The following is a 20,627-nucleotide window of genomic DNA, read 5'->3' as shown; positions in this document are numbered from 1 at the left end:
TTAGGATTGCATGGACATAGGAGGCGAGTTCCTCTAGAAAGATGTCACCTCCATTCCACAAGCTTTAGTAGGCATTGAGCTGAGTTCTACCTCTCATGAACAATATAGAGCTCCCATGAACAATATAGAGCAAGGAAAGGCATTTTACATCTAGGGAGGCTTGGGTAACCACTATATCTTCATTAACCCATCATAAAAAGAATTCACATTTGTTGCCTAGTGAGTTTATTTAGATATTGTCTTTGTTTAAGTTTATTTAGAAATTGTCTTTGATATAGTTTTTTTGGTAGGTGTTGCATATGTAAGAGCTTGGAAGTAATTGGATTTTGAAAAGATTTTTGAAGTTTTATTTACGCAAAAGTTGGGAAACAATTCGCTTTTTTTAACATCCTAGAGAAATTTTCAATGTGTGCGCACCTATATGTGAGGATGGAAAGACTATGAATTTATTCCCATCTATCAACTACATGCACATTTGTTTACAAGCATTTGTTTTCGGCTTTGTCGAAAACAAACAATAGGTTCTTGAAGGTCGTGCATAGGCAAGAGGTTGGACCCCACCTTATTAATAAAAGCAGGCAATGTTCTTTTTGAAAAAAAGCCATTGGCCTTATGATGTGAGAACCCGATTCCTGATGACCTTTCCATTGGCCCTATGAATACTTTTATTAATAAAATAAAAAGGGTTTAATGTTTTGATCTCAATAGTTTGAGCTTAACCAAATTAGTTGGAGAGGTACTTGTGAATTTTCGAGTGCTTTTTGTGTTGGTCCTTCTCTTTGGGTCTCAGAGCGCCTCAGAGCGCTCTCTCTTATGTAATTAAAAGGATGCTCGGAAAGAAGAAAAAGATACACGGTCAGGCATAAAGAGTTCGTGAGCCAAAGGAGTTGGTTGTATCCGACCATGAGAACTAGAGTGGCGGTCTCAAAAATGGAGCTCAATGCCCAAAGGAGACGAGAGAAGCATGAACTGTCCAACAAAAGTGACGAGCACGAGGAGGCCATTTCCTCTGTGGATCATCAAAATGAATGAGAAGACCAACTCAGAGAATGAAGAGATGATTCCAATAGTACTTGGCTATTATCCCAAAGAAATTATGTTGAGGGAGATATGAAGGAAGAAGGCCAGCCACAGTAGATGGTCGAAGAAACAACCGACAGGAAGAGTGGAGTGCTTTAGTTAACCTCTTTGAAATTGCATTTGGTTAATGCACGACTATCTAGAGGTCTTATAAATGAGGAGAGTCCTCAAAATATAATTGGGATCACATGCTCTAAATGCCAAGAAAAGGGGCACTAATGCACCAAGTGTCCTAGGATGAAGCAAAAAGAAGAAAAGACATTAGCAATGATGGGAGAAATTTCTTTACAAGAAAAGGAGAAAAGTATTATAATGGAAGGAGAATAGGATAAAGCAAGAGATTCAAAAGTTAAAGTTTGAATCTTGAAGCAAAACCTAGTAAAGATGAATCTTCTAGTCCTTAGAGGGAAAGAACACCTTTGAAAGAGGATGATATAATGTGTTTTGGTAAGAGATCATTGAGCAAACTATAGCTATGAAAGCCATCCTAGCAAAAGATGAATCCTTAATTAGGTTTGGATCCTCCTCTCTTGAACTTCTTAATGCAACCTCAAATTGTGGGGAGTAAAAAATTTATTCATTGCCTACTTGGGTAAGAATGCTGCTACCTCAATTCCATTAGGTGATGTTTCTCCTCCTAAAGAGCATGTGTTTGGTGAGCCTCTTGAAGGAGTGTTTGGATTGTTTGTTGAAGACAGTGACATGAAATCTTAATGGTTGACACATGAATGCGAAGAAAAAGATGAATATGGAAAGAATGGAAATGTTTCTTTCTCATTCATGGCCAGCGGATTAAATCATATGGATAAAGAAGGTGATATCCTGGATCATATGCTTGATGGAGTTTCATGCTTGTTTGAAAATCCATGTGAAGGTCTTGAACCATGAGGTCATGTAAGTGTTGATATTTTGGATGATGTAAGCTTGAGGGCAGGCAATCCACATTTGCTATTGATGAACCAAGCAGCATAGGCCAAAAGGAAGAATATTTTTGTGGGGTGATCCTAATGCTATTGGGACTCTTGAAACATTGGAGCTTGATCTTTTTTCAGAGATTGTTTTTGGCCGTGCTTTGGACCTAGGTGTGCTTATTCGCATTCTATGAAGGGGGGGTAAGGGGAACAATGCCCTCGATAGGACATCACCAAGGGGTTCTAAGGGGGGCCGACAACATGCATTAGGCCCCCCTTGGTGGGCGTTTGGGGGCAGCACCCCTGAAGCCAAAAATACATGAAAATTGGTACATGATTTGCTTATGAGTTGTGTGATCAAGATTTTAAGATAAGAGTGTGGCTCACATAGCAGAAAAGTAGTGGATATACTGCTTATATCTTGTATCTTCTCACTTATTGGATAAGAAAGATGCAAGATTGACTATTTCTCCATGGACATAGCACACATTGGATGAACCACGTATATCGATGTCTCTTTGTCTCTGCGCACTTTCTATATTGTGTATTTTACACATCCCTCTTCTTGCATTGTTTCTTTGTTATCATGTTGCTCCTATTTTGAGCGTTTGTTGACTCATTGGAAGGAGGTTCCTGGTTCAAGTGGGAGCAATGATGGAAGAAGGCAAGCTAAAAATTGAGAAGTTCAATCGCCAGAACTACCAACATTGGATGGTGCACATTGAGGATTATCTATACCACAAGGACCTTTTCTTGCTATTAGGTGGGATCACAAAGAAGCCTACAAGTACATCAACTGAAGAGTGCGAGGGTCTTGATAGAATGGTGCTAGGAATGATACGATTGTGTTGGGAGCCTTAGTGGCTTTTAATGTTCTTGAGCAAAAGACAACCAAGGACTTGATGAGCGCACTGGATACACTATACAAAAAAACATTTGCTTCTTATAAGGTATTTCTTATGAAGCATCTATTCATCTGAATATGTTAGAAGTTGGGTCGATAGCTGATCATTTGAATAAGTTCTATACAAATAAAAGACAAATAAGGTTGTAGGAGTAAAATTTGATGAGGAGGTTTGAGCTCTCTTGATTTTGTGCTCATTGCTAGAAAGTTGGGATAGCTTGATCACAGTTGTGAGTAACTCTGTTTTTTGGCCTTATCAAGGAAATGCAATGGAAAAGCACAGGTGAAACATCAAGTAATGCTTTTACTCTTGAGAATAGGCGAAGACAAAGGGAGAGAGGAGATAGCCCAAGACATCGCAACAAGCAGTCAAGGTGCAGAAGTACATCCAAATCCAAAGGGAACTTGGAGTGCTGGCATTGTGGGAAGAAAGGACACTTGAAGAAAGAGACTAGGTCACAAAAGAAAAATGGAGGAGATGGACAATAAGAGAATAAGAAGCAAATGTAGCAAGTAGTGTATTGCAAGATGCCTTAATTCTTTCATTGGATACTATCACTGATGCATGGGTAGTAGACTCAAGGGCTTCATTTCATGCTACACCTCATAGGAAATACTTTCAAGACTATGTTCAAGGTGATTCTGGAGTTGTTCATTTAGGTGATGAAAGCATTAAAGGTTGTTGGAAGGGCAAGTTGCTGATAAAATTGTAGAATGGAAACCAATGGTTCCTGAAGGAGGTAAGTCATGTTCCTAATTTAAAAAGAAACTTAATTTCAGTAGGTAAATTGTATGATGAAGGCTGCACAACCACATTTGCAGGGTATTTATGGAAGGTCACAAAAGGGTCAATGGTAACAAAAAAAGGACCCAAGGTAAGTATGTTGTATTTATGTACTGGTAATGCTCACTCTATTGCTTTAGATTCTACAAGATCAGATACAGTTCTATGCATCATAGAGGCTTGGACACATGAGCAAGCAGGTTGATTTGGAATTTTGTGAGAACTGTGTTTATGGAAAATAGAAGAGAGTCTAATTTCTCAGAGTTTGGAAAGAAAAGAAGAGAGAAAGTTAGAGCTTGTGCATATAGATGTATGGGGTCCTGCTGATGTATCATGTCTTGGTGGTTCTCACTGTTACTTTTATTGATGATGCAACTAGAAAAGAATGGGTTTACTATATTCAAATAAAATCTTATCACCTATAGGCCGGTTCCAAACTTGAATATACCCGTACCAAGGTCCATACCGGTGGTAAACAAATATATAATCGACCCCAAGGACCACCCAACTTTGGCATTGTGCCAGTACCCCAAAAGCCTCTGGCTGCACCACAAACTATACTCATTAATGAGGCAATGAGGATCCTAGTGCAAGCGGTAGGGGGCTAGCACCACCAATAATCATGGGGAGAGATACTAATTCACAATCTCTAAGCTCATCTCACTAAGTTCTTAGGTGAAGGAGATTTGGTCTTCCACGTCGAAAGGTTTGAACAGATTTGCGAAACCTTTGGAGACATTGGTGACCTAGACAAAGTCAATGTGTTCGGGCTTAGCCTTGATGGCCAGGAAAGCCAATGGTATAGAGCCCTAGGGCTTGAAGAAAAGATCAACTGAGAGACTCTACAAAAGCCTCCATAGTGGGATTCGCTCCCACAAGCCCAAAGTGGAGCCCAATCAACCACTTGTACAAAGTTAAGCAAAAAGCACACGAAACCGTTTGGTAATACATTGGGAATACATTGCTTTGAGAAATCGTTGCCTCAATTACTCATTGGATTAAGGGATGCTAAGTTGCATGATCATCTATTCACCCTGAATCCCACATCCTTTGGGTTGTGTAGCAAGATTTTCGTGCTCTTGGATGACAACATGAAGGATAAGGCTAGCCTGAGAAGTCACTGGTTGTCTCGGGGGATGCACCACTAAGAAATCCTAGGTATCATGTGCATTCAAAAGGCACTAAAAAAACCCCTCAACTAATTTTTTTTCCTAATAAAGCATCCTCTCTTTACTTATGAACTAAAAGATTTTTTTCTAAAGTTGAATTAAAAACTCCCTCCTATTATTGTAAACCTATTAAATGTTTTCCAAAAGTGGAATTAAAATACCCCTCATTTTGAATGCACGTGGTACACTAAAATTTTGGCAAGTGAAACCCCTGAGCCGATTGCTCCCTCATATTATCTCATTCCGATAAGAGAATTATCTCTATTGAGGGCAAGGAAGCCACCCAAGTTACTAAGGCCACAAGCATTGATGAGGTAGCCACATACCTTATGAATCGAGTAGCTCAACAACTCAAGGGTGGGATGGGTAGGGAAGGCTAAAGTAATCCGCACTTGTTCCCACAATGAGACAGTGTGTGGTGTGGGAGATGCACAAGAAACCACCCAACAAATGAGTGACCTTGGCTAAGGGCAAGACCATAACTCTACTACGCGCATTGTGCTAGATGGGGAAATCATGAAACTTCACAATGCTATTAGCCTAAGCCAATGCCGCCACCTGTCCAACAATGGCAACCACCATCCTTATTGGTGCCACCTAATTTGTATAATCAGGGCCAGTTAGCCTTACAAGGAGCCCCCCAGGACAAACAAGGCCCCATGCAATCTGAAAACTTTCCATTGCTCCCACCAATCCTAGGACCACAACCCCCACCACCTTGGATTACTCCCCGTAAACTAGGCAATCATTGAGGAGCCACCGAGTGGTAGGACCCTGACTAGGTCTTACCAGCACCCTGACTAGGACCCTGACTAGGTCTTACCAGCACCCAAGTCATCTCCTTGCAAGAGGCCTGTGTATCGAATCAACCACATCAACCATTATATGATGCAGGATGAGTAGTACATTCTGGTGTATCAAACAACTCCTACAATGCAGTGAGCCAAGGACATGAATGCAGCGAATTGTAGGATGGCCACATCTAGTGCTATACTTGCTAAGGTCCGCATCACGCTAGTGAGTGTCCCTACAAAACAATTGCTAACCAGGCCATAGCCTATTATAAATGTCAAGGGAATCACTTGCTAAGGGATTGCCCATAAAAGGATGATGAACCCACACTGGGGTTGATTGCAACCAATTTGAATACCCCATTGTGCTCGGGTTGTGGAGTGGATCATCTCTCTAAAAATTGCCCTATGAGAAGGGCTCCTACACCAGCTCCCAACCCAAAAGCCAGTATTAAAATTATTAAGTATCAAAAGGGGCCAAGTATCCTTAGTGTCACTAAATGTGATTACGAGGGCCCAAGACAAAGCCATGAGTAAGGAGCTCCATAAGCAGGCCAATAGGGAAAGGATGGCCATCCCCAAATCTAAGGGCAATATGGAAAGGACGGTTGTCCCTCAGTCTAAGGGCAAGGGTCAGGTGAATGCAATTAAGATGGGATATAATTCAGATAGAGTCATTATCCAAAGTGGCTCAGACGAAGAGATTGCAACAATCTCCACTTCGACATCATCACAACCTGGCCGACCAAATAGGGAACCCACTGCACCATGGCTTGAGATAAATGGTAAGGCCAATGAGACACAACCTAATAGATGGTCTTCAAGCCCAATGGGTCAAAATGAATACCTTGACCCAGACACTAAGAAGAAATACTTGATTAAGGAACAATGGTTAGTCCAAGATTTCCAAGAGAATTTGAGCAATGTCTTAAGGCTCTTAACATTATGGACACCGTTCACCCCAATCATCAAGTGCCAAAGGGATCTGCAAGACCCCTTCCCAGCCTAGACAAAGAACAACCATTCATCGGAGAAGTCTCTACTATGACATAAGATGTTTGAAGAGGAATCGATTTGGCCTCAAGCTTTAGAGGATAAACCAACATCTTTTTATGAGGCTAGAGAACCAATTGGCCAACCATGGGATGTGGCTAGGCTCACCGTGTTCTTATTTATGGAGACAAAGGTACCCATACTAGCCCTGCTCAAAGGAAATCCCATCCTTTGGAGAGATCTCATCGATTGGATGAATGGGTGGATGGTCAACCCAGAAGAGGTGGACATTGATCCTACCAAGTCACCGCATGAAGATCCTGATGTGCTCAAAATACCTATCAATAAGCTGGGTCAATACTTCAAGAGTGATGACACAAACACTATAATTTTGATTTTCTACCACAATAGGAAGGCCATGGCTATCTTGGATGGTGGAGCAGGTGTCAATATCATCACGAAGTAGTGATGGGCCAAATGGGAAAACCTGATGGAGAGCACCAACCTGGTTGTTGAATTATTTGATGATGTGACTACCTAGGGTTCTAAGGAACATAAAGATCAAAACCTTTGGTCTCACCTATCGAGTGTGGTTTGTGGTGATAGATTTCCATGGGCAACCGGATGGCTATGATGTTATCCTAGGCAGTAGACCCTTCAGACCCTTCATGCGTGCCACGGGCCTAGTACATGATTGGGCCTCCAATCGTATTTATCTCCATAAGCATGAGCAAATTGTGAGGGCCGACCTTCAAAATTGGAAGGCACACCATATGACTGGAAATTTGTTTGTGGCTGAGTCAAATACTACTCAGAGAACCACTCCCATGAATGTGTTCCAAGCTTGCAATGAAGAAGATAAAGGTGGGGATTGGGATGAGCACTGGTACGCTCTACTACCAAAGCCTTAGTTCTCCCAAAATTGGATGCATTTCTTGGCAACCATAGACATGGTTGAAAGGACAGGAACCAAGATGGCGGCTCTTGATCCTCAGGGGCTGGGCATGGTAGTACCCCTTAATATGATAAATGCCTTAAGAGCCCCCATAAAATACTAAGGGGTAAGGAAAGCCAAAATGGACCTTCATTGCCTGAGATATGTGGGTACCATTATGGCACATCACGATTTCTCATCGAGCTTGGGAGTCCGGCTAAATAGGCTAAAGGCCTCCCCTGTACAAATGCCATCTACAGAGAATAAACCACTCCACAAAATCAAGGCCTCAAAGAGGACCCTAAAACATCATACAAGGGGAAACAAATTGTCTCGGAAGCTGTAGAAGATGGCAAGGATGAGGAGGAGACTGACCTGCATCAGGTTCCCAAACACTTTAAAGGCTACCCAATATAGGACAGAAGGATGCTAAAACAAGCTAAGAGGTCTACTAAGCTCGGAGACCAAAATGGGTATGACGGACCTACAAAGGTCAAGGAAGTGAACTTGGCTAGTCCAAGAGAGGACCTTAAGCTAGTTTACATAGATGATGACCTAACTTCCAAGCAAGAATAGGACTGGCTTGCCTTGCTGCATGAATTTCAAGATTGTTTCTCTTGGAAGTACACAAACATGAAGCGTGTGCCAGTAGCAGTAGTGCAACACACCATCTATGTGATGGACGACATTAGACTAGTACAGCAACGACCCTACCCCATGAACCCAAAGTATGCAATGATCGTCCGAGAGGAGATACAAATACAGATCGATGCTAGGTTCATATGTGAGATCGAGCATCTAGATTGGGTTTCTCCCATCATTATAGTGCTAAAGAAGAATGGCAAGGTTAGAGTATGTGCTGATCTCAAGAAGGTAAGTGCTGTGACCCATAAGGATCATTACCACCACTACCCTTCACAGAGCACGTCCTAGAAAGAGTCGTAGGCAAGAAAGCTTATAGCTTCTTGGATGGGTTCTTAGGGTATAACTAGGTGTCCATAGCACCACAAGATCAACATAAAATGGCCTTAGCCATGGAATGGGGGGTCTATGCTTCAAAGGTGATGATCTTTGGACTCACTAATGCACCCGCAATGTTCCAATGATTAATGGTCACTGCATTCAAGGAATACTTGATGGATTTTTTAGAAGCTTTTGTTCACTCTACTTGGGATGATCATCTTAAGTATTTGAGGTTGGTGTTCGAGAGATGCCATCTCTATAGAATCTCACTCAATCCCCTAAAGTGCCAATCTTGGGTGAAACAAGGGGTGACACTCAAAGACTGTCCAAAATGGGATCTCCACCGATTCTGACAAAATCAAACTAACTTTGGAGTTCCCCCGACCCATCGATGCAAAGGGCATAAAACAGCTCACCAAGCATATGGGCTACTACCATAGATTTATTTATAATTATGCAGAGATTGCTCACCCTTTGTACAAATTGTTGATTATATTCCACTGGGTAGAATAATGTCAATTGTCCTCAGCATTAACTCCTATTTTGTGAGTGCCCAATTGGAACTTAGAGTTTCATGTCCTCATTGATGCCTCAAAATTTGTGATAGGGTGTGTACTGGCATAGCCGCGTGAGTTTAATCTAGATTATCATGTATACTTTGCTAGTCGCCAATTGAACGATGTCAAAATGAATTACACCACCATTGAACATGAAGGTTTGGACATGGTATATGCAGTCTAAAAGTTTAGTAATTACTTGTTAGCAAACAAGTTTGCCTTCTTTATTAATCACTAAGCCCTCCTCTTAATGAAACCATGCATGACAGGATGCATTACTCGATGGATGCTTATCCTTTTGGAATTTGATTTTATAGTAGTGGTAGTAAGAAAGGGGCTACACACCATGGCAGATCACGTGTCTCAGATCCCTAATGCTGAGCTTGCTACCAGAGTGGAAGACAATCTCCTAGATGTCCCACTATTCTTAGTAGATCTAGTTCCTAAATGGGCAAGGGAAATCTTACACTTCTTAATAAATGGGTTCCCCCAAGACAAAGCACTCAATAAGGATAGCACTAGAAAGACCATCAAGGATGCAATACCATACCAACTAATAGCCAGAAAACCCTATTGGATGGGGAAGGATGGTATTATGTGTCGATGCATATGAGAAGATAAGTTCATGGAAGTCCTAGAGGAATCTCATTTAGGCATCATTGGTGGCCACTTTGTTGGCAAACTTACTGATCGCAAGGTATTATAGGCCGGGTTATGGTGGCCAATTCTCTTCACGGATGTAGCTGAGTTTGTCAAGTACTATGATCCCTACCAACATGTCTCCATACTTCATAACTAGGACTTCATGCCATTGATCGAGGTCCTCACTGATTAGCTCTTTGAAAAGTAGGGAGTCAATTTTGTGGGTCCTATCAGTCCCACCACGATGGGGACTCAGGCCCATTATACTATAAATGGGCAGAGGCCAAGGCCACTAGGAAATTAGTTGTGTGGCCACCACGAAGTTCCCGTATGAGATGTGATATCCCACTTTGGTCTCCCACTTGAGATTGTGGGTGATAGAGGGACACACTTCGTGAGTGAATGATACGATTAAAATACTAATGAGCGAGTTCCTTATAGTGCACTAGAAATCTATTCCCTACTACCCCTGAGTGAACGGATAGGCCGAAAGCTCAAACAAATTCTTGTGCTGAATCATGACATGTATGGTTGAGGCTAGCCATGGCGATTGGGAGCATAAACTTACTACTGTACTATGGGCCAATCACACGACCTACAAGTTGGCGACAAACTGCACATCCTTTAACCTCATGTTTGGGGTGAAAGCGGTAATGCCCATGGAGTTTATCGTGCCCAGCCTTATAGTGGTGATTGGGGATCGCATATCCAATGAAGCAATTCTTGAGTAGTTAATTGAGCTTGAAAAGCTTGATGAGACAAGGCTAAGGGCTGCTTATGGCATGAAGGTGAAGAAGCTATGCCGAAAGAAATGGTTTGTCGCAACTTGCACAATAAGAAATTAAACGAAAACACTATATTAGAGAATTTTGGAATCTCCCAAGTCCCACTTTCAAGTAAGGGGTTGAGATTTGAGCATGTGACCAAAACTTGAACCCTTATGTGAAAGTGGGACTTGGGAGGATTCCCTAATATGGTGTTTAGGATAAATTCCACTCTCAAGTAATGGGCTTACATTTGACCATGTGGCAAAATTTTAACCATAAGTCCCAAACTATTTGAAATTTCCCAAATTCCCTAATATAGTGTTGGAAGGCAATCTTGCTCTTCTGTATAGCATTAGAAACACCAAGCACAAACTCAAATATTGCAGGCATGGGTCCCTTTCAATAGTAGAAATAACACCATAAGGATCCTGCAGAATTGCCACTCTTGATGGTACAAAAATGGATGACTACATTAATAGTGGTACTTAAATGCTATTATGGTCCCTTAACATTGCAAACCTTATAGGCCATCCATCGAGAAAAGGCACTAAAACTAGAGGTCTCTCATATGAAATGGAAGGCCATACAAGAAGCCAAAGCATGTCAGGCTAAGGAAGAGAATTTAGGACTTATATCTATTTATAAAGCATCCATGGAAGGGTTACACCCCATGGAAGATTTGATAATTTCTCCTGCAAGGGTACGAGCCAATTTTCAATTGTGCATGAAAACCATTGTACCTACACTAGTTGGATCCAGTATTGATATAAATGATGATTTGAACTCTTCCATCTGGGTGGCCAGAGCTAGGGAAGAGCCAATTGCTAGGAAATCAAAGCGTGGAAAATTATATGCAATATTTGGATCTACATCGCACATCTTTTCAAAGTCAAGCCAACTCCAGTAATGACATAGGGGCATAAATGTTGGGTCAATTTACCATTCGAGCCTCATGCAACAATATGTTGTCCAAAGATCTGCATGCTTTAAAAGTTGTATTTGCCATTGAGGTTGGAGTCTGGCATTAGTATCTTCATGGGATACTAGCTTATATTTTGGCCGAGTGTATGCCTAACATGTTCTCATTGCCACTTGCAAAAGCTGTAATGAATGAGTTTTGTTAGGGCCCTCACCTCCATGATGTCTTTTCGAGAGAGATGAAAGCTTTGTAGCTTCTCTTTCATTCTATTAACATCCGCCACATCCTCGACCAATCAAAAAGAAGAAATGGCCTCATCTTATGTCTCATGGTCGGGTGTAGAGTCTTACGGTTGGTCTTGCTCTTCCGGTGATGTGACTATTGTGTGACTTCTTCTTTCAGTTCTTCTTTATAGGGCCTTCAATATTTGAGAAGAGCATGGGTTTGAGAACATTATACTAGTGCTTGGTACCCATGTCTTCATGTCATTCTCCATTGACACGTTGCCCCTGCGTGTCCCTACTTCATATTGTGAGGTGGAAGGCTAAGTCTTGCTGCCCATGCTTGCATGGGTGCATATGATGGTAGAGCTTGGGCCTATGCTTGGTGTTGTGTCTGGGTGCGAGGGGGAAGGTAGAGGTGGGGTGGATGGAAAAAAGGTTCTAAGCCAAGTCCAAATCTTGGTCCTAGACTTCAGTGGGGTAGGCTATGTGAGAATCATCAAACTGGCTCAAGCTAAACTAAAGCATATTTAGTAAAGCATTCATGACATTATTGTAAAGAACATTGATGCCAATCGGTGGATACTACTCGTTTGCTACCCTAAACAAGAAATTTGACTTCAGTGTGACTGCATACTTGCATCCATTCCAGACTTTGCTGTATTGTTTTGGGATTATAGAGAAGGCCTTCGAGGGCATTCGGCTTGACTAGCTCTAGTAAAGGCATAGTCATAAGATAATTTATGGAGTCTCTGAGCACTCTGCACCATGCCATAAAATTGGATGCAATTAGGTGATAGGAGAGGGTCAAAGTATCCATATCCTCTTCTAGAACTAAGTCTTCATGGAAGTAGGCCATTACTAGGAGTGGATGTGCTTCTACAGTGGAGTGGCAGAAGGTCTCATTGAGGCCATGCAAAGCAAGTGTGTTTGCAAAATCTATATTGTGGGGGAGTAGTGTAGCCATGAGTGTGTGCAAGAAATAAGTGTACGTGTGGAGAATGGTGCATGATGTGAAGTAGAGGATGGAAGCTCGGGGTGACATTTCCTATAGGCTTGTCATGGATGGGATCCTAGTCTTGTATTGGAGGAGAAGAAGCCAATGTTGGTTGAAGGGCTGCCTAGACTTGGTGCTCTCTCCGCTAGGTAGCCACATGGATTTGTGCAATTAGGGATGCCTATTGTTGTACTAGTAACTCCAGTACTTGCTTTTCCTCCAATACTAGTGCGTGTTGATGTCACTTGAGATCTTCCTGTTGCTGCAATGCATCATAGTTGTCCTAGAGACCATATGTCCTCGACCTTTCTATTGCCAGGGCTTCCTGTGCGAGGAAGAGATCTTGTTCAATCTTTCTCCCCACTTCAATTTCCTATATCCTAGTGGCTTTGATGATTAGTCTCAGTAAGCATGTTCCTTTTGGAGTGTTGTGGTGGTCGTTTGGTTGAGCCACTACGCAACATGGAGAATTTCTTCATGCAACAGCTGGAAGGCTTGCTGTCACCTATGTAGAACATTATGGGATTCCACACCAAGTGTCAAGATCAATTCGAGGAAGGTTAGCTCTTTTATGTCAATGCTGTAGTCCCTTCTTATTGAGTCCATGTACCCTTAGAGGGAGTCATATGAGGTGGATGTACAGTACTCCAAAGCTTGTTGGTACAAATTTGGGATGAAGGGTGCTTGGAGGGGATTTTTCTCTTCAGCTGCTCTTTCTTGTGAAGGAAGTGGTAGTGGATATGGCTCCTGCGGGTTCTGAGTCAAATTTGTGATTTCATTGTCTGGACCAATGGGCTTTTGATCTATGTTCTCGTTCTCTGCATTCTTGTGACTCGGCTACCTTTTTCTCAATTTGGTCTTTCTTGTGTACTGGGGGGGTCCACTATTAAGAAAATCTATGTACCATGTGCATTCAAGGGGTATTTGAAAAACCCCTCAACTAAAATTTTTCTCCCAATAAAATCATCCCTCTTTTCTTATGAACTAACATATTTTTTCCTAAACTTTAATTAAAAACCGCCTCCTGTTATTGTAATCCTATTAAAATTTCTCCAAAATATGAATTAAAATACCCCTCCTTTTGAATGTACGTGGTACACTAAATTTTTTTGAGGTGAAACCCTTGAGCTTGTGTCCATGGAAGGTGGACTAGGAGTGGCAAGTCTGGAAATAATTACTTGGGGGTACAAGGGTGTGTATCATGGCTTTACCTTTGTTGTATTAAACCATTGTGAGCCCAACAGTGAGTTCTTGTGCTACTACCTCTCTTTGAGAGGTAGGTTCTTGTGTGGCTACTAGGGTTTGGGCTGAAGATGATGTAGGTTTGCTATTTAAAGTAGAGTCAAATCGAGTTTGGTTCATTTTTGTTTCTTGAGAGGTTTGTATAATGGAAATTTCATCACTATTTTGGATCTTTTGACTCGTTTGTGGACTAGTAGAATATGCTCATAGGTTCATTTGCAAACCTAGTTGGACAGGTTGCCTCTACTGTTAGCTATTTTGAAGTTGCCACCTCAGCTCAAGGTCAAACCACCATTAGAACTTGGATAGACATTGCTTGGAGTATCCACCTCTTTGAGGCCTTCCTCGACATGGTCATCCCTGGAGAGCATCCACGAATTCATTTGGCTACTTTAATCAATTCACATTTCCATTTATCGTATAGATTTTGATTGAATTAATTTGAAGTTTGCTTCCCAATTTACTCGAATTCATCTAAGCTAGTCTTCTAGATTGTCCTAGATTTGTCTCAAATCCATCTTACACTTGGGTCCCATCCTACACTCGGGTCCATCGTGCACCTACTCTTGGATTCATTTGTCTCCCCATATTTGTCTTGCACCATGATCTCTAATTACATTTGCCTCCCCAAATCTATCAAAATCCTCAGTTCCATCCAGCTCGTTAGATCTGTCTTGCACTTAGTCCACTTGATTCCTAGGATTGTCTTGCTTTTTGGTTCCATCTAGCTCCCTAAATCTATCCTGCAACCTCCTTCCAGTGAATCCTTGGATATTATTTTCTCCTCGGTTCCATTCTACACCTAGATCCATCCATATGCCCTTACGTATTACTACCAAGAAATGCTTGTTTGATGATTTGCAGCCTACTCTTGTTGGCAAAATTGTATCATGTGCCAACAAAAAGTCGTTGGGAATATTATGGTACCAACTTGTTTTGTCTACATGCCTTTTATGTTCTAAACATAAATAAGAATCTTCTTTCTATTTTCTCTTTTAAGAAAAGAGGATATGCTATTAATTTTCAGGATGATCAATGCATTGTCAAAGATAAAGAAAAGGCCTATTCAATAAGGATTCAATAGTCATATGAGCACTCTTCATCATAGTTTTTCTTAGTTGGATACACTTGATAGTAGCAAGAAAAATGGTTCTGTAGTAATGGTAGAATTTGCAATGAAAGATGCTATATTTGGCCATGTAAACTATGGGAGTTTGCAACTTCTACAAAACACAATATGGTTTTGAATATACCTACACTAGAGCCCCTCCAAAAGATGTGTATGAAGGATGAATTTTTTGAAAGATACATAGGAATTCCTTTACAAGGGATGGATCTCTTCAAGAATCTAGAAACTTGCATTAAACACCATCTATGGGAAAGTATTTGTATTTAACAACCTTTATAGATGACTATTCTAGAGGGCCTCTCCTTTGAGATACAAGTGTGAACTACTTATGTGCTTTTAGTAAGTTTTTACCATGGTTAAAACCTACATAGATAGGCGAGGGGAGCACATGTTTGAATGATTCTATGGAATATTTGCAACTATTGTCACTTCACTACGTCAATTGTAGGCTGTGTAGGGTTCTAAGGCTTTTTGTCACCCATAGATATGTTGTTGTCATCATTTTAGTATATGTGTAGCTTAGGACCTCATGTCATATTCCTATCAGAGGCATGGGTTCAAGTGTGTAAAGTAGAGGTAGTGCATGCTTTTCATGATAGAACCATAGATTAACATTGTTGGGGTAATGAAGGTTTTCACCTCCATTGGGAGTTTAAGGTTTAAAAGGAGGTTCCAAGGTTCAGAAAGAGGTTTTAGGGGTTTGAAGGAGGTTTGAATGTTACAAGGAGGTCTTGGGATTAAGGATAGAGTACATGGCAGAGAATTCATCCCCTCATAGATGTTGGAGGATAAGGGTTGAGAAACTAATCTAGTAGTGTAAGGGTTTAGGAGAAGCATAGGAATGGGAGAGAAAGAAGGTGTAAGAGCAAAGAGGTTGGGGAAGAGAGAGGATAAGGGAGGAGTGGGAGACAAGGGTAGGACATGCTATTGGACATGATAGTGCAAGGGAGCATGGACACTAGGAGACAATTGAAGAGAGCACCAAAGTTGAATTGAATAGACTTCCCCAAAGAGTGTGGGCTTCATTCCATCATGAGATACTTATACAAGGTTGGAGATCTTCTTTCTCTACCTATAGGAATTATAGGAGTTTCTCTCTCTAATTGTTCTAAAGCAGCTCAAAGATGAAGTGGCAGGCTTATGAACAACATTGCAATACACGAGCCCTTCTGGTGTGGAATCATATGACAACCTGTAGACCTTGTTAAAGGAAGCACAAGTGATGACTGTATTGACTAATTGTTCTTGAGATTTATCTTCTTGGAGAAATCAGGAGTCAATCTACATGCATCCTAGACCTCTCACAATTTCTCACTACATTGCTTTTTCTCATGTATAGCATGCTTACATGGAGGGGGTTCCGAGCAGAAAAAAGGAAGGAAGGGTCATAATATAAGTCTCAAGTCATTTTTTTAGGAAGCCCAAATTCCAAATTCTTTCAAGGAATATGTAAGTATATTTGAAATATTGATCAATAGAGATAGATATAAATATAGCTAAGTTATATAATTTCCATATATAATATCCAAATGGTGACTTATTTTATGAGTTTCAAATTTCTTTTTTTTTCTTTCACCATTGGATGGATGATGAAATTTTGAGCAAATCTCCTCTTTACAGTTCCTCGGGGCTGAGGTAAGAAAAAGATATAACCACTTTTTAATAGACTCTCCTAGTGGATTCTACCAGATGAAAATGGTTTGAAGAGCTTGCCCCAACCCCCCCCCAACCCTATTCCATTGGCGTAATACCCTTGGAGGGCCTACAAAGAAGGGGTAATAAATTTTGCCCCTTAGCTCAGATTGAGGAGTTGTTAAAAGGAAAAGTATTCAAATTTTTTTGATCTATGCAATGGTGGGATTTAAAGTATAACTTTGAGAGGTATATAAGAGATAAATTGGGAATTTCAAGATGTATATGAGAGATATAACTTCTCATAATTCATACTATTATAGGAAGGAGTTTAGTAGCGATCACATTTCCTTAAAAGTACTAAGTTTGGAGAATAGGAGTATTTTGAAAATCCCTCTCTTGCCTTACCATCTTTGATAATATCGTAGAGGTGAATTTATGATCGATTATAATGCCTTCAGGTGTGATGGTTTTCAATCTCTCTTTCCTACTCATCCAAGGAATATGGTATACATTGTTACATGAGAGCATCTCAATACTTCAAATATAGGATTGCTAAAGATAAGGGAAACTCTTCTAAATCCATTGAATTATTATAATCCTCAAAAGAGACTATGATAGGAAGAGATTTATGAGAGTTTCTAAAGTGTTCACTATTTGTTCATATATAGATGATGTTTGAGGAATTAAGAAAGTGGATATTATGTAGTGGTATAAAGTGATATCCGTCTCTATTAAACTCGAAAAGCTACCTTACTTACTATCTAATCATAGGAAATCTATTGCAATACCTTTATTGTACTCTTAACATCACACATGCTCTTAATATTACTATTAATTTTGTTAAGATATTGTCTATTGGTATGAAGTGGTATTTGTGACAAGAAACTACTATTAAACTTAGGAGAAACAAGATGTTGGAAAGTAGTACTATTACGCTTAGTGTAATACCAATATTTTACTCCTAGCACTACTATTATATTATTAATGCCACTATTAAATCAAATACAAGATGTTGGAAAGCATCCCTGATTTTCTATAGGTATGAGTTAGTATCTACTGGTATGAAACTACGTTTATATTATTAACATCACTACTTATGCAATTGTTGGAAGGTAGTGCTTTTTCTTTTTGTTTGTTGGTCAACTGATATATGTGATATTATGCTTAGTGTAGTACCAATATTAGACTCCTAGCACTATTATTCTATTATTAATACCACCAGTGAATGAAATAAAAGATGGAATCTAGTGCTTATTTTCTATTGGTATGAAGTGGTATCTTCTGATATGAAACCACTATTATATCATTAGCACCACTACTAATGCACATAGAACACGTACCATGTCACTAAAATAACAATCTCTCTTTTGTTTTGATATGATATTGTCAGAATCCACTCCAACACAAGCATGTGGGATTGCAACATTTTGAGATCCTCCACATATTAATTTATTTGCAGGTAAAGTTCTTGATCCATTCTCCTTATCCATTCCTTATGAGTCCATTTTTTCATCCAAATTTCCCACAATGGAGGAAAGGGGAGAGAACGAGAAAGGAGAGAAATAGAAATATGAAAGAGAAGAGAAAGAGGAGAAAAAGGAAAAGAAAAGAGACAAAGAGGAAGAGGAGAGGAAAGAGGATGACTTGAGACCCTCTGCACAAAAACAATGCAACAAAAATTGAGTACTTATTTCTTGTCTTTGAAGTGGATGAGTCCAAGCCCAACTATCTTCAAACCTACCTCTTGCCTTCCAAGTGGAGGAAAGGGATAGAGGCCATTGGAGATAAGTGGGGGGATGGATGGAGCATAGTTTTAAGGGAGGGTAGCTCATAGAATATAGCTTTTCCCAAAGGAGTAAGAGAATCAAGAAGTGGTGCGACATAGCAAGCATTGATACACTTTTCAAAATGCAACTCATTGAGCACCTTTGGATGCATAGAGCAACTACGAATTTATTTTGATCACCTATGTGAGAAGAACTTATTTAAGATTTAGAAAAATGTAAAAATCATAGGGCAATATTGTAAGATTGAAAAGCCTTAAAGCTAAGATTCCTTAACTCGATTTGGTTTGATTTAACATTAAATTGATCATGCTATATTAGTGTAGGATGTCCATGTTTTACCTTTAAGAAAATGTTATCTAAAAGTTAGGACCTTAGATGCTTTCAATCAAGCATAGTAAGCTTCGGAATCACTCAAACATTATAGGTATATTGACATGTTTGCATGAGACTCTATAGCATGATTTGATCACAAAATGTAGCTATGAACGACATGACACTCCAAATCAAAACCTAGAGGGGTTGATTTATATATTGCAAGATTTCAATGGCCAAACTTTGTATGATTGTTCATGTAGGTGCAAAATATTGTTTGTAATATCAAGTCATTTGTGCATGATATGTTTTGGGAACGGCAATGCTTTGTTAAAAAAAGAGTGAGTTATTTGTATTAAAAGATATCTACACATTTTAGTGCTCAAACATGTCGACAAAAGTTTAGTGGGACAAATGCATCATGGTGGGAGCATCATAACATACCCCATCTCACACACGCCATGTGATGTGGCACATTAGACCTTGTCCAAGTATATGAGCTATCCGATTTGACAATTGGCTATAGTTCTTCATTACAAAAATACCATGCTGGTATACCAATTCCTAAGCGTAATTGCATACTCTCAAAGTCATAATAATGAATCAATGCTGTATTAAAACATGTGTTTCTAAATCATTGTCACCTTTAAACACTTAGAATATATAGTGGTCAATTACCCATGGCAACACCAAACACTGATTGTAGGATATGAATATTTGTATGCGACAAGTTATCTTGATATGCTCGAATATGTACTCACTAAGGGAGTGAAATGACACAACCACCTAGGTTAATCACCAATTGTTGCAAATGCTTAAGTAACACCCTAGCAATTGGCAAAAACCTAATGGAAGGATACTTCTCCTAAAAAGCAGAGCACTGCCCTTGCAAGGCAGTGGTAACAAATATTTTGCAGATTTATGTATTTTAAAGGTTTACAAGGCAAAAACAAGACGGTAAGCAAGTATGCCAACCAATCCATTCAAATTGCTATTCATGAGCACAAGTTTAAAAAGACCATATTTAGCATTTGTTGCATTGTTTGAGGCTCTATATCTAGGTAAATATCCAGACGGGGCTGGAAAAAGTGACCCCAACTAGAAAAAGGCAGCCAACTGTGGTAATGGGAGCAACAAAAACAACACACACACAAACCACAACCCAAAAAGGAAGCTCAAGTGGCTAACTGCCAGAGGAAAAAATCCAATAAGGAAATTGTTGTTACCATCCCCCAAAGGTGAAGCGGGCACGGTAAGAGCTGTCCCCATCTTCCAAAGGACAATCCATAATAAGGTGCTCCTTCCACTTTAGCCACCATAGCTCAAGCTTGGACATGCATATGATCGAGGATGTTAAATATCAGCCAGAGGGAGATGCCTCTAGTACAGAAGATCTACACGAATGTAGTTGTTTAGATGCTATCGGGAGAGCAAAGACTTAGTCGAAACCTTATTTGATATTGGCAACAATAAGAAAAGGTGGTGGCCAAGCGCACTTGCAACATATCAGGTTTAGTATTATCCGCAACATTTCAAGGTCCAAAAGTGAAATCGTCACGGTAAGATTCATTAGTGATCTTTGGAGGGGTTGCTGACAATTTTGGCACCAACTGTAGCTCAGAAGTTTATTTCATCCAAGTACAATGGACAACCAAAATGGTAAATCACATCTTGCATTTCATGTATTGACATCAAGTAACAAACCTGGTGGGAGTATCACGATCTACAGTGCCCTGAGCTGTCATATCAAAGTTTTGAACCTTTGGACAATGCATTCAATTTTACATGGTGGATGGTCGAAGGCACATGTTGGACTGCCTTTTAAGGAAGTCCAGGGATGAAAATTGACGTGAGCTCATTAGATGAGGTAGAGGTAGTGAAGGTGCCACC

This window comes from Dipteris shenzhenensis, chromosome 10, assembly GCF_047967505.1.
Source record: "Dipteris shenzhenensis isolate YYH24624 ecotype China chromosome 10, Dip_SZ_1.0, whole genome shotgun sequence".
Taxonomy (NCBI): Eukaryota; Viridiplantae; Streptophyta; class Polypodiopsida; order Gleicheniales; family Dipteridaceae; genus Dipteris; species Dipteris shenzhenensis.
The sequence above is the reverse complement of the archived record's forward strand: the minus strand, read 5'-3'. Positions refer to the sequence as shown.